Source organism: Schistocerca americana, chromosome X, assembly GCF_021461395.2.
Source record: "Schistocerca americana isolate TAMUIC-IGC-003095 chromosome X, iqSchAmer2.1, whole genome shotgun sequence".
Lineage (NCBI taxonomy): Eukaryota > Metazoa > Arthropoda > Insecta > Orthoptera > Acrididae > Schistocerca > Schistocerca americana.
Window position 1 is genome coordinate 669147275 of NC_060130.1, and position 14010 is coordinate 669161284.

The 14010-nt window shown below is 40.2% G+C and overlaps 1 protein-coding gene across 1 annotated transcript in view; it reads right to left on the minus strand.

The window, feature by feature from the left end:
• LOC124555129 overlaps positions 1-14010 on the minus strand; it is a 274513-nt gene that overhangs the window by 157677 nt on the left and 102826 nt on the right. Inside the window, exon 2 of the mRNA XM_047128941.1 lies at positions 6918-7051. The gene's annotated coding sequence lies outside the window, so the exon portion shown is untranslated. The remainder of the gene's footprint in view (positions 1-6917; positions 7052-14010) is intronic.

Sequence of the window (14010 nt, forward strand, 5' to 3'; positions counted from 1 at the left end):
TCAGTATATGCAAATTTGCCTACCACAACGACATAAGGAACACAGCAAGTGCAATGTGCTCTGTGCATTCCTAATCATGTGCATGTGCATGTGCATGTCAACAGAAACTGGAAGTGTATCATTGAAAATGACTACCTCCAATAATTTGTAACAAGATTTACATGGAAACTATAGCTTCCTACCATGGAACGAGCCTCACTGCATCCACCAGTATATGAAAGATGTATATTGCCTTCCTGGTTGAAGAATATGCGTGCTTTTTTTCACAAATTTTATGCTACGTAAGAAGCTCCACCTTCAGTATAATCTACTGAAGTTAAAAACAACAATTACTCCTTTTTCTCAGGGTTTGTTCCACCAAGCAAAGTAGGGTTGACTAATTATAGTCATTCAGCCATCCAGTACTTGGCAGTTAATCTATCTCCTTAGCAACCTGAAGCCCTTCCTGTCACCACAATCTTTGTTGGTTATATTGGTAGCAAGTCATTTGTGTCATGTCTTAACATATTTTAACTGATTATTTTCATAATGAAACCGAGGTGAGAAATCAGCTCAGCATTGCACACCACGGCAATAACAGTCAACTCAAAGATTTAATACTTGAGTGAGCTCAACTTAAAGAATAAATTCTATAAAACAAACTGAAATAGTATAAGCTTCCCTTCAATTTCAAGTAAGTGTAGTTGACAGTTAGTTCCATTACATTTGTCATGCACAAGGGGGTATTTCACATGTATGTAACAACAGTGACAAAGTAAAGATGCCATTTATCAACTTTAGTCACTTTTCTCGCTGAGGTACGATTTGTGTAGACAAATCTGGTAATAGGCTTGGAAAGCACAACCAAAAGCTACACAGTAGACCTGACCAACGCTCGTTCATCTGGCGCGAGTAGAATCTGTAACAGTCTGTTGTGCTACATGTTAAACAGTACGAGAAGGTCCAGGGATGGATGCATGTTTCAGCTCTTGAATGGGGGTCAAGCTTGTTACTGCCTTGCCCCCCTCCCCTCCCCCTCTCCTTCAAATTTTACTTGTAGTCACCCACATTTTTAATATCCCTACCCTCTTAATAACAAGAAATGCAAAAAATATTTTAATACAAAAATAACAATACTTTGTTTACATCAGTACTCATTACATAGGTATAAGATAACACCAACAAATTGAAATTCTGGTAAATATAGCATTTCAAAGGTATTCACCCATAAAATTTGAGGCCCAAAGTATCCTGAAATTAACTTAAGAATTATGAGTGTAACAAACTGTCACAACTTTGGCAACATCAAAATTGAGCAATATTAGACAGTCAGCACACGTCTGAAGATTATGGTTACGAGATCATGAACACGTGGCAGAACGCAGCGTCTTTCAGTCGTTTCCATGTGTGTTGGGGAAGTCAGTCTTTCTCCTCCCTCTTCCTCCCCCCCTCCCTCGCCTTTCTCAATCTGCCAACAGCCTTCTCAGATACATGGAGAAGCGGACAGAGGTTTGGGAGCACTTTCTTGCCTTGGGGTAGAAAACTGCTGCTAATACGCGGCTGAATTAGCAATAATCAACTAAATGAGGATGTAAGAAGCAATGGAAATGATTGCATTAAAGACACACAATTTGTATCCACAATACACAACACATATAACAGAAAAGTGTCATGATAACCTCTCAATTGGCAAAAGATCATGGATTAGTACCCCACGAGGATCTCTGGGAGGGGACTGCTAAAGGGGAGATGACCATAAGAAAAATATTGAAGGACAAATGAAAATGTAGTATGAGATGAGTTGAAGTGTGGAATGTCTACAGTCAATGTGATAGGGAAGCTCTAAAATCTGGAAATGGAAATTCACAGGCCGAGTCTAGATGATATGGGTGGGGGTCAGTTAAGTGAAATGGAAAGATGATAAGCATTTCTGGCCACACGAATATAGGGTAACATCGACAGCAGCAGACAATTTTGTAGCAAAAGTATACTCAGCCAGGAATACTAAGGTAGGCCAGGGAGTAAATTGCTGTGAATGGTTCAGTGACAGATTATTCTCATCGGAATCTATAGCAAACCAACGGTAACAACAGTAGTTCAGGTATACAATCCTAAGTCACAAGCAGAAGATGAGGAAGTATATGATGACATTGAACGTAATTAAGGACAAAGACAGTTACAGAGTAAAGAATGCCTTCTAACTAGGAGTTTTACAACACTAAAAGTGAAGTGACTAAGAATGTAATGGTCAGGGGGTATTGGAAGACTGTGGTAGTGGAAGAAATAGAAGACAACTGTGGGAGAATATCAGCTCGGTAGTAGTAATGAGATAGGAGAAAGACTAATTGAGTTCTGCAATAAATTTTAGCAACTAATAGTGTATACACCAGAAGTCCTACGAGAATGAGGTATGCTTGGAAAACTCGTGGTAACACGGGATTATTTCAGCTGTAGTACATCATGGTCTGACAGATATTCTGAAATCACACATCGGATTGTAGGCCGTACCCGGGAGTAGACATACACTCTTAATATAATTTAGTAATGATCAAGTTTAAGAGGATCATCCACAAGAATCAATGTGGAAAGAAGTGAGATACTGAAGAACTGAGGAATGATGAGGCACATTTGAAGTTAAAGGCTGTAGGTACTGCGATGATGAGTACCAGAATAGGCAGTTCAGGAATGTATATACTTAAAATGGCAGTCACAATGGACACACATGGTGGTTATAATTAAACTTTTGCTACCTGAGAGGGCCCCCCAAGGAAAACGAGTGAGCTTATAACAATGACAGGCTGGAACAGCACTACATATCCCTTTACTGCTACCTGAAACATCTCAGGTGGGATGCTGGCTACCTCTTTTGGTATGCTCATCTTCAACCGATACTGTCTTCCTGTTGATAAACTCTGTCCTTCAGGCAATCCCACAGCCAGAAATCACACAGGTTCGAAACTAGTGATCTTGGTGGCCATGCAGTTTGGAACAATCAGCCAATGATTCAGTTTTCTCCAAATGTGTTATGGAGGAAACGAGTGACTGCAATAGTGGAGGTGGAGTTCTGTCATGCATCAACACAACCGAGACCATAGCATCTCTGTCCCGTAGAGCAGGATCACACATTGGTGATGCAGAAGACAGTAATGCCTGGCGTTCACGTTGCAATGTGTGTCAGTCACACTGCATGTCTCTGGTTCTTGTGCTCCCAAGTTCCTCAGAGAAAAATGGGCAAGTCATGAACTGTGACGCATTCAATAAGCTTGGGAACTCCATGAACATTTGCTGACAGAGACAAAACCCACATATGACAACTGTGGTGTTCCCTGCCCTAATGAGTGTAAAGTGTGTTTCAAAACTCCACAAAATGCTCCAAGGTCACATGTCAACTTCAGCCCTTGCAAGAAAGGTAAGAACAAAGTCTACTGAAATGTATGTGTCATGTGGCACAAGGTAATTGGTAACGTGAAGCTTGTATAGATACCATTTCACAATTGTTAGAAACAGCTTTCAAAAGATGTACCATCGAATGTTCAGCTGTTGTGACACAGACCGTCTACTTGTTTAAGATCGAACATGGCTTCCAACATTCTTAGCTATGGCAACAGTAACTTCTTCAACAATTTGTGGCGCAATTGGCCTTCGGGCATACCCAGGAGTCGTTCACAAATTGTGAGTTAATTTGAGCTTCCGGATCATGTTCTTCAACCCTGATACGGAAGGACCACCTCTCCATATTCCTTTAATGCATCAATACTCGTGAAGGGCAGCAACGCTATTATTATTTTTTCGATGAAACAGCTTTATGAGTAAATCCCTGCTCAACTTGTCCAGACCCAAATTGACTCACTGAAACTGTAACACACACTAATGCTTGTGTTTCAACCTTACGCTGCCGTACCTATACTTGTGCCTAATGGCAAGTCTTGACAGTAACACTACTAATCATGCAAATCCTGCAGGGATCAGTCTGAACATCATTCCTAGAGAGCTGGGTACCCAAATGGTAAAGTTTTCCGTCTACACTGGCTTAAGTAGTGAAAGTTTAATTATACCCACCCTGTACTTAAATATAGTAATCAAAGGAGTTGGACATACAAACATAGTTACAAGGCAGGTAACTGTGAAGAAACATTGGGTAGCAGAAGAAATACTTCAATTGATTGATGAAAGAAGTAAAAATATGCCAAATCATTTATTGTTGCAAAAATTATAAAATTATCCCTGGATGAATAAATTACTATATCAATAGTGATGACAAACAGTGTTATTAAGGTACGAATGTTCAATAAAAGTCAGGCATACAGCAATGTACGCCATTTATGAGCAAAGCATAAATAAGAAGTGCAAGGAAGCCAAGGCGAAACGGCTGGACAAGAAAAGGTCATTATAAGGAAAGTTTCAGTATTTGGTAAAGTCTAACCAACCTTCTGCAAAATTAAATGCAAAGACATGAACATTAAAAGTGCAATAGAAATTCCATTGTTAAATGCAGAGGAAAAAGTGGCTAGTAGTACACTGAAGGTTTCTGTGATGTAGAGGTCGGGTTTTCTGTTCAGACATTTTCATCTCACAGGTCGTGTGAATAAACATAACTACTGTTGAAACTTCCTGGCAGATTAGATCTGTGTGCCAGACTCAGACTCTAACTCAGGACGTCTGCCTTTCATGGGCAAGTGCTCTACCATCTGAGCTACCCAAGCACGGCTCACACCCCGACATCACGGCTGTGAGGATGGGGTGAGTGTCGTGCTTGGGTAGCTCAGATGGTAGAGCACTTGCTCGTGAAAAGCAAAGGTCCCAAGTACGAGTCTCAGTCCGGCACACAGTTTTAATCTGCCAGGAAGTTTCATATCAACGCACACACTGCTGCAGAGTGAAAACTTTATTCTAGAACTACAGTTACTGGGCAAACACAAATCCTAATGAGCGCCCTTTACATGCTAGTAAAGTGACAGTACGGTGTGGTAATTCATCACATGGGATTATCGGACTGTATTTTTTTGCAAATGAACAGGGAAAAACAATAACTGTCAATGCCAATGGTGATGTTACAAACTTTTGTTAAACCTGCATTGAACAACTTTCCAAACATTCAAGAAGCTCTGTTTCAACAGAACGGAGCAACATCATACACTGCACAGCAATCAATGGCATATGTGCGAGAATTGTTTGGCAACCGTGTGATCTCACGATTCGATAACATTCCCTGGCCCCCTAGATCGCCAGATTTATCTGTTTGTGACTTTTCTTGTGGGGCTACCTCAAGAACAAAGTCTACATGACTCGACCAAGAACCCTGGATGAGTTAAAACAATTTGGGATGCAATTCACAGTATCCCAGCTGAGATGTTGCCGCAATCAATAAGGAAGCTTAACAGCAGATTTCACGAATGTATTCATGCAGGACAACGCCATCTAAAGGATGTTATTTTTAAATAACGATAAATGCCATCATTGTTACATCAATGGCAAAGTTGTAAGGTTTCAATTACTATGGATGCAATTTCTTTCCTTCATCACTTCTAGTTTTATTGGAGTGTGGAAATGTTCCCGTTTTTCTGTGTCATCCTGTACTAAATGGGAGAAGGCTAAAAATGTAATGGAGATCAGTTAGAATGATAGTAATAAATCAAGGTGAGAGAAGTAATCAGATCAGTAGGTGAGTGGTGCCTGGCAGATTCATTACAGTTGAAGTGTGCAGCATCCCATTATTCATTGGAGTGCTACCCCTAAAACAGAAAATAAGGCGTGGCAGAAAAAAAAAGTGCCTACCCGTATCTAAAAGCAATTAAAGTAAAGGAGGGCTGACCAAGGCAACAAGTGAAAGAGCTAGGCTCAAGGGTTCCCCAGACCCAACATGCGGCAGTAGACACCACTACCCCAACCTCTCTGACTGACTCCACCTTGGAAGTAATTCAAATGTTATATTTGAAAAGATATACCACTTTCAAGGAGAACATAGAACTGACCATGAGTTGTCAGCCAATAGTGGAGGCTAAGAATGCAGAAAATCTTGTTTAGCATGGAGAGCCAGGAGGGATGGGGGAGAGGGGGGTGTTCCACGAGGACACGTGATACTGTTTGTCATGCTCCACAATCGTCTCATTGGGATGGCTTATTACTTATTAAATAAAATGAGATGAGATGCCGTGTGACTAATATCTGAGCAGAGAAAATCTCAGACCCAGCCGGGTACTGAACCCGGGCCCTTAGGATTGACATTCTGTCGTGCTGACCACTCACCTACCGGGGACGGACATTAAATAAAATGAAACTATGGATTACTCTGATATGACTGCTGCAGTGCTATGTACGGCAGTGCATTTCTTCTGGAAGGAATAGAAGGAGCAGTGTGATGCATAAGTAGTCTCCTTGACAGTGCAGAGTCTATTAGAGGGGACAGTAGCCCACTATATGTTGTTCCATCTCAAAGTGAGGAGAGGTTTTATTTGCACCCCTCCCCCCCCCCCCCCCCCCCGATTCGCACCTCAGCAGGCCACAACCACACAAGGGAAAACTGAAGCATCACAAATGAAAAGGTCAGAATTTAGGTTACATATCAACTGTGCAAGAAAACAATGCTCTGAGTAACAACACAGTATAGCCAATTCAAATGTTGGTGAAGCCAAAACATAAGGCAATAATGGTCTCTACATATCCTTCAACGTAACACTGGATAATGCACACTGGGAGGTGGCATTTGCCCCTTTAGTATCTAATGAATATTCTGTCTTGAATTTAGTCCATGTTAGAGACTATTTAAAAGATATGTCTTTACCAGCCAGTATATCACTATAATTTTAATCTTTTACACAGCAACCAACATTCAATGTTGCACAATTTTCACATCATCTGCACACTTCATTTATAATGCTGCAATTTGCGTAAATACTAAGTATGTTAATGATATTTTAAATGAATGTAACACTACTCACCACAAAACTTGGTCCATTACTTTTCTCGCTTAGTTACCACTATGCGTTCCAGACATCGTGGTTTTTACAGGTGGCTTGGTCTTCGCCGTACCGTAATTCCAAACTGGGTTTAGTTTACGTGTCACGTAAATGTCCTGCTCGAACAACAAAACAAAAATCTGTTAATAGCGCCTGCAATGAGATATTTATTGCACAGAAGAAAATTTCAAACACAATGGGCTACACGAAAAGAGCTTAGACATTTAACGTATTTCATCTTTACTAACCCAACAAAAAGTATTCAAAATAACCACGTGAGTATGTGCAGATTTAAATTGCCTGTAGGTACTGAAGCAGCAGCTTCTGCAGCTTCTGCAGCTTATATAATATTCAATACTTTAAGAAGAGTTATTATCAAAAAATCATGGTTGTGTTACAAATACGTAAGCTTCCGTGACTGGTGTCATTCTCATTAAAACTTTTGGGTGTAGTGCGATGTCATCTCATAAAATATTTAAAATACTAAAACTGATCTTCTGGCAGAGCTGCAGCAGCTTTCCTCAGAGCAAAGATTAATTAGCTGGGGAGTGGAATAATCTATCTCTATATTTATTGCTTGCCTAGCATTAGTAAGGGTATACATTTGAAATTTATAGTTAACTTATGACAACAGGGACATAGAACCGCTATGATACTGTGTTATCTGTAGAATGACTACGCACAATGTCAAGAAGTGCTGATACAGTCTGTATATCAGCAAGACAAATATATATATGCTGAGGTGACAAAAGTCTTGGGATAGGGATATGAGCATATACAGATGACGGCTGTATCATGTACATAAGGTACAAAAGCGCAGTGCATTGGCAGAGCTGTTATTTATACCCAGGTGACTCATGTGAAAAGGTTTCCGATGTCATTATTGCCACATGATGGGTATTGACAGACTTTGAACGTGGAATAGTAGCTGGGGCTAGAGGCATGGGACATTCCATTTCAGAAACTGGTAGGGAACTCAATATTCCAAGATCCACAGTGTCAAGGGTGTGCCAAGAATGCCAAATTTCAGGCACTACTTCTCCTCTCTGACAATGCAGCAGCCAATGGCCTTCACCTAACGACCAAGAGCAGCAGCGTTTGTTCAGGATTGTCAGTTCTAACAGAAAAGCAGCACTGTGTGAAATAACTGCAGAAACAAATGTGGGACATTCAACAAAAATGCAGCGAAATTTGGCGTTAATGGCCTATGGAAGCAGACAAGCGGCGTGAGAGCCTTTGCTAACAGAAAGACATCACCTGTAGCAGCTTTTCTGGGCTCATGATCATACAAGTTGGACCCTAGACGACTGGAAAACTGTGGCCTGGTCAGATGAATTCAGATTTCAGTTGGTAAGAGATGATGGTTGGGTTGAGTGCGGTGCAGATTCCACGAAGCCACAGACACAAGTTGTCAACAAGGCACTGTGCAAACTGGTGATACTCCATAATAGTGTGGGCTGTGTTTACATGGACTGGGTTGGGTCCTTTGGTCCAACTGAACTGATCATTCACAAAGTGGTTATGTTCAGTTACTTTGAGAACATCCGTAGCCATTCATTGATGGAATTTTTATGAATGACAATGCCCCATGACACATGTCAAGATTGGTATGAAGAACATTTTGGACAATTCGAGTGAACAATTTGGCCAACCAGATTCCCCCCACACGAATCCCATCGAACATTTATGGGACATAATCGAGGTGTCAGTTCGTGCACAAAATCCTACAACGGCATCAGTTTCGCTATTATTGGGGGGCTATGAGGCAGCATGCCTCAATATTTCTGCAGGGGAATTTCAACAGCTTGTCGAGTCCATGCCAAGACGAGTTGCTGCACTGCACCGGGTGAAAGGGAGTTCGACAAGACATTCCGAGAGTTGCAAGACTGTTGCTTCTACGTATCTTTCTTATTGAATTAATACTATTTATATTTCTTACTCCAGTTCTGTGTAATGGAACTGTTTGTGCACTCAAGGCCTTGCAATTACAGCCTGAAGTATTCGAAAAGTTTTGAGAATACTTCCATATTTTAAAAGCACAGTAAAACACACATATCGCTGGCCATTGGCGTGCAAAAGCACTGTATATTGCACTACATGTGATGTTTCTCCATTCATAGAAGTATTTACGTTTGTAGGTGGTAGTGTAGTGAGTGGTTCAATGTATTGCTCTTCTAATGGAGCCACTACACCACCTAGGTCTTTCACGTTACTGACCTGAGGAAGGATGCTGCAGCTCGATCGGAATATGGATTTTAGTATTTTGAGTATTTTATGACGTGACAGTACACCCAGAAGGATTTCAATGAAATGGCTGTATTAAACATAAACACAACAGTGACGCACTTTGAATTTAGAGTACTCAATATGTAACCTCTTTTGCTGAGCACAAAGAGCATATGTCTCAGTAAAAATTGTGTCACAACCTACTTTTTATGAAAGTGTGGGGAGACACTTCATTGGCGTTCTTCAAGCTTTATCACAGAAATGACGTGGTTTGTTGGACACCAAGGCCGCTATATGCTTCTCATACTCAATAACCTAATATGGCAGAAGTCCATATAAACATAGCCATCGCGGTAATTTCGTAATATATTGTCGAAACCTCCTCCGCTTGCTTCTACAGGCACATGAACTCGTTGGGCTTGTAGGACTCTTAAGGAATCTCGAACTTCATGATGAATATGCTGTGCACACTATCGTTCTTCACACCCTATCGCACCTCACACTGTACTGCAAAACTACCCAATCTCAGCTTCATACAGAAAGTCAAGAGACTATCTGGAACAGCTTGTCAAATGTAGCAGCTAACATTCCAGCAATTTGGCAGCCCTGCGCGAACTAGTAGATTAGATTAGATTAGATTAATACTAGTTCCATGGATCATGAATACGATATTTCGTAATGATGTGGAACGAGTCGAATTTTCCAATACATGACATAATTAGGTTAATTTAACAACATACTTAAGTTAATATAACAACTTTATTTTTTTGTGTTTTTTTATTTTTATTTTTTTTATTTTTTTAATATTTTTTTTTTCTTAATTTATATCTAAAAATTCCTCTATGGAGTAGAAGGAGTTGTCATTCAGAAATTCTTTTAATTTCTTCTTAAATACTTGTTGGTTATCTGTCAGACTTTTGATACTATTTGGTAAGTGACCAAAGACTTTAGTGCCAGTATAATTCACCCCTTTCTGTGGCAAAGTTAGATTTAATCTTGAATAGTGAAGATCGTCCTTTCTCCTAGTATTGTAGTTATGCACACTGCTATTACTTTTGAATTGGGTTTGGTTGTTAATAACAAATTTCATAAGAGAGTATATATACTGAGAGGCTACTGTGAATATCCATAGATCCTTAAATAAAAGTCTGCAGGATGATCTTGGGTGGACTCCAGCTATTATTCTGATTACACGCTTCTGTGCAATAAATACTTTATTCCTCAGTGATGAATTACCCCAAAATATGATGCCATATGAAAGCAATGAGTGAAAATAGGCGTAGTAAGCTAATTTACTAAGATGTTTATCACCAAAATTTGCAATGACCCTTATTGCATAAGTAGCTGAACTCAAACGTTTCAGCAGATCATCAATGTGTTTCTTCCAATTTAATCTCTCATCAATGGACACCCCTAAAAATTTTGAATATTCTACCTGATTAAGGTCCATATTTATTAATGGTGTCATACCATTTACTGTACGGAACTGTATGTACTGTGTCTTATCAAAATTCAGTGAGAGTCCGTTTACAAGGAACCACTTAGTAATTTTCTGAAACACAGTATTGACAATTTCATCAGTTAATTCTTGTTTCTCAGGTGTGATTACTATACTTGTATCATCAGCAAAGAGAACTAACTTTGCCTCTTCATGAATATAGAATGGCAAGTCATTAATATACAATAAGAACAACAAAGGACCCAAGACTGACCCTTGTAGAACCCCATTCTTGATAGTTCCCCAGTTTGAGGAATGTGCTGATCTTTGCATGTTACGAGAACTACTTATTTCAACTTTCTGCACTCTTCCAGTTAGGTACGAATTAAACCATTTGTGCACTGTCCCACTCATGCCACAATACTTGAGCTTGTCTAGCAGAATTTCATGATTTACACAATCAAAAGCCTTTGAGAGATCACAAAAAATCCCAATGGGAGGTGTTCGGTTATTCAGATCATTCAAAATTTGACTGGTGAAAGCATATATGGCATTTTCTGTTGAAAAACCTTTCTGGAAACCAAACTGACATTTTGTTAGTACTTCATTTTTACAGATATGTGAAGCTACTCTTGAATACATTACTTTCTCAAAAATTTTGGATAAAGCTGTTAGAAGGGAGATTGGACGGTAATTGTTGACATCAGATCTATCCCCCTTTTTATGCAAAGGTATAACAATAGCATATTTCAGTCTATCAGGGAAAATGCCCTGTTCCAGAGAGCTATTACACAGGTGGCTGAGAATCTTACTTATCTGTTGAGAACAAGCTTTTAGTATTTTGCTGGAAATGCCATCAATTCCATGTGAGTTTTTGTTTTTAAGCAAGTTTATTATTTTCCTAATTTCAGTCATCAATGAGTGGCTTCGGCAAGATATGGCAAACCTGAAGAAACTTACGGACACACTTCCGGACCGAACTGAGGCCTCTATCGAGGCTGGCTGAAGTGTCGGGGTATTAGCGCGATGTCTTCTACGGGTGTCACATTTACTGCCGCATGTGCTGATTCAACTTTTATCTCACTGACAGTTCATTTTTGTCTCCATAAGCTCATAGGTTGTTCTCGGTATGTTATTAGGGACCTGTTCGTCCAAGTGAAAGAATTTTAGATCTCGATCTAATGGCAAAGCAGGGGAATAAATTGAGGAATACCCTGTGCAGCTGTTAATTTTCGCGTACATTGAGGTGCATGCGCAAAATCTAATCTACTAGGATGGGGAAATTTTCATCTGTGATCCATAGTAAATATTTTCTTATTTTTTCCCCACATTAATGCAAGGCACTGGTTTTCGTATTTAAAGGGAGAAAATAATAACCCCGAAAAAATCGTTACGCAAGTGACAAAAAAGGTCTATATCGCCGCACTTGCGGCGTATAAAACTACAACATGGAAAACGGCGCCATTACAATCGCTTATGTCAACAGTATAGCTGACAACTGTATGTTTCAAAATAATAACTGGCGCAGAAAGCATATGTGAGGGACAGATCAACATGAATATCTCTCAGGCATCATTTACTGTACGAGCGGCAATGCGGAACAACTGAAACGAAGCACGAAAGACTCAGACTGTCAGTGGTTTTTAAGTCATTCTAGTGTTAATTTACAATGGGAAGAGTTCCTAATTATACGATCAGCATCCGGAAAGTTCGACTGTGGATGGTCACGTGCTACGACGACAAATTATTGTTGATATGCACTCGAAGGAAGAAGACAAAAACCCCACACCAAATACGGTCTACCCTTCCTGGAGTGAATGGAAGGAAGATGTCGATGGTGACGGAAGGAAAACTGGTGTTACAAATAACAAAGAGTAATTAAGTAAGTATTGTACACCGAAAAGTGACAGTAAGAAAATTCGTGTGTTCTGGAGGGGCAAATAAACAAGTATTATAACTCATTACGTCATTATGAAAGAGCAGTTTTACTATTAAAATAATAAAAAGCATACCTTGCTGGTTACTTACTAAATGATATTTATTTTAAATCTAAGTTTTGGGCTAGATCGATTTCATGTTGAAATATATGTTACTATTCAATAAATAAAATTCATAGTAAAAGAAGCTAAAGCTATTAAGACATGAAACATGAAATGGTATTGTAGATTAATGTGACTGGCTGACGACTGACAAGATAAAAAGATGAACCTGTAATATTATTACACACTAACACCGCCCATCTGACACGTTAGGGATGAGATTCCTAGGTCCGACTCAGTTCTCCTTCCTACTAGCTCAATTTTTTTTCTGGTCAATGAGGTAATAGCATGTATGATCGTCTTGCACTGTACTATCCTTACAGGCGTCTCTGGCTATTAAGTCGGAGAAGATGAGAAATTTATTATCCTGTTTCTTACCTAAGCAGGATGGCAGTCAGGCTCAATCCCGAAATAGCCTAAACATCTGCAACAGCGCCGCCTCACTAGCTGCCCTGGCCTCCGCAGACGCGTAATCCGTGTTATAACTGTACTGTTACCTCTGCACTACATCTGTGGGGTATATCCTACTGCGTATAAACAGCGTGTTCATCTTTAGAATATTTTTATGCTACAAGTAGTCAATGGACAACCACAGATGGCTCGTCTCCTGGATTAGATCCGACAGAGTCCGCAATAAATAATTTTGTGCAACGAGAGGTAGGCGTGAACTCCATTTAATGAGTTCCAGTTTCCCACGGGAAGAATGGCATTTCCTTTGTACGTATATGCAATATTGCTGTTTGGGGTAACAACATTCCGTTTCACTATACTGTACTTACACGTACATTATACACTGAAGGGCCAAAGAAACTGGTACACTTGCCAAATGTGTACGGCCACCGCGAACACGCAGAAGTGCCGCAACACGACATGGCATGGACTCGACTAATGCCTGAAGTAGTGCTGGAGGGAATTGACACCATGAATCCTGCAGGGCTGTCCATAAAACCGTAAGAGTACGAGGGGGTTGAGCTCTGTTCTGATCAGCGCGTTGCAATGCTCAATAATGTTCTTGTGTGGGGAGTCTGATGGCCAGCGGAATTGTTTAAACTCAGAACAGAAGAGTTCCTGGAGCCACTCTGTAGCAATTCTGGACGTGTGGGGTGTCACATTGTCCTGCTGAAATTGCCGAAGTCCGTCGGAATGCACAATGTACACGAATGGATGCAGGTGATCAGACAGGATGCTTACGTACGTGTCACCTGTCAGAGTTGTATCTAGATCTATCAGGAATCACCCCAACTGCACACGCCCCACACCATTACAGAGCATCCACAAGCTTGAAAAGTCCCCTTCTGACATGCAGGAGCCATGGATTCATGAGGTTGTCTCCATACCCCTACACGTCCATCCTCTCTATACAATCTGAAAG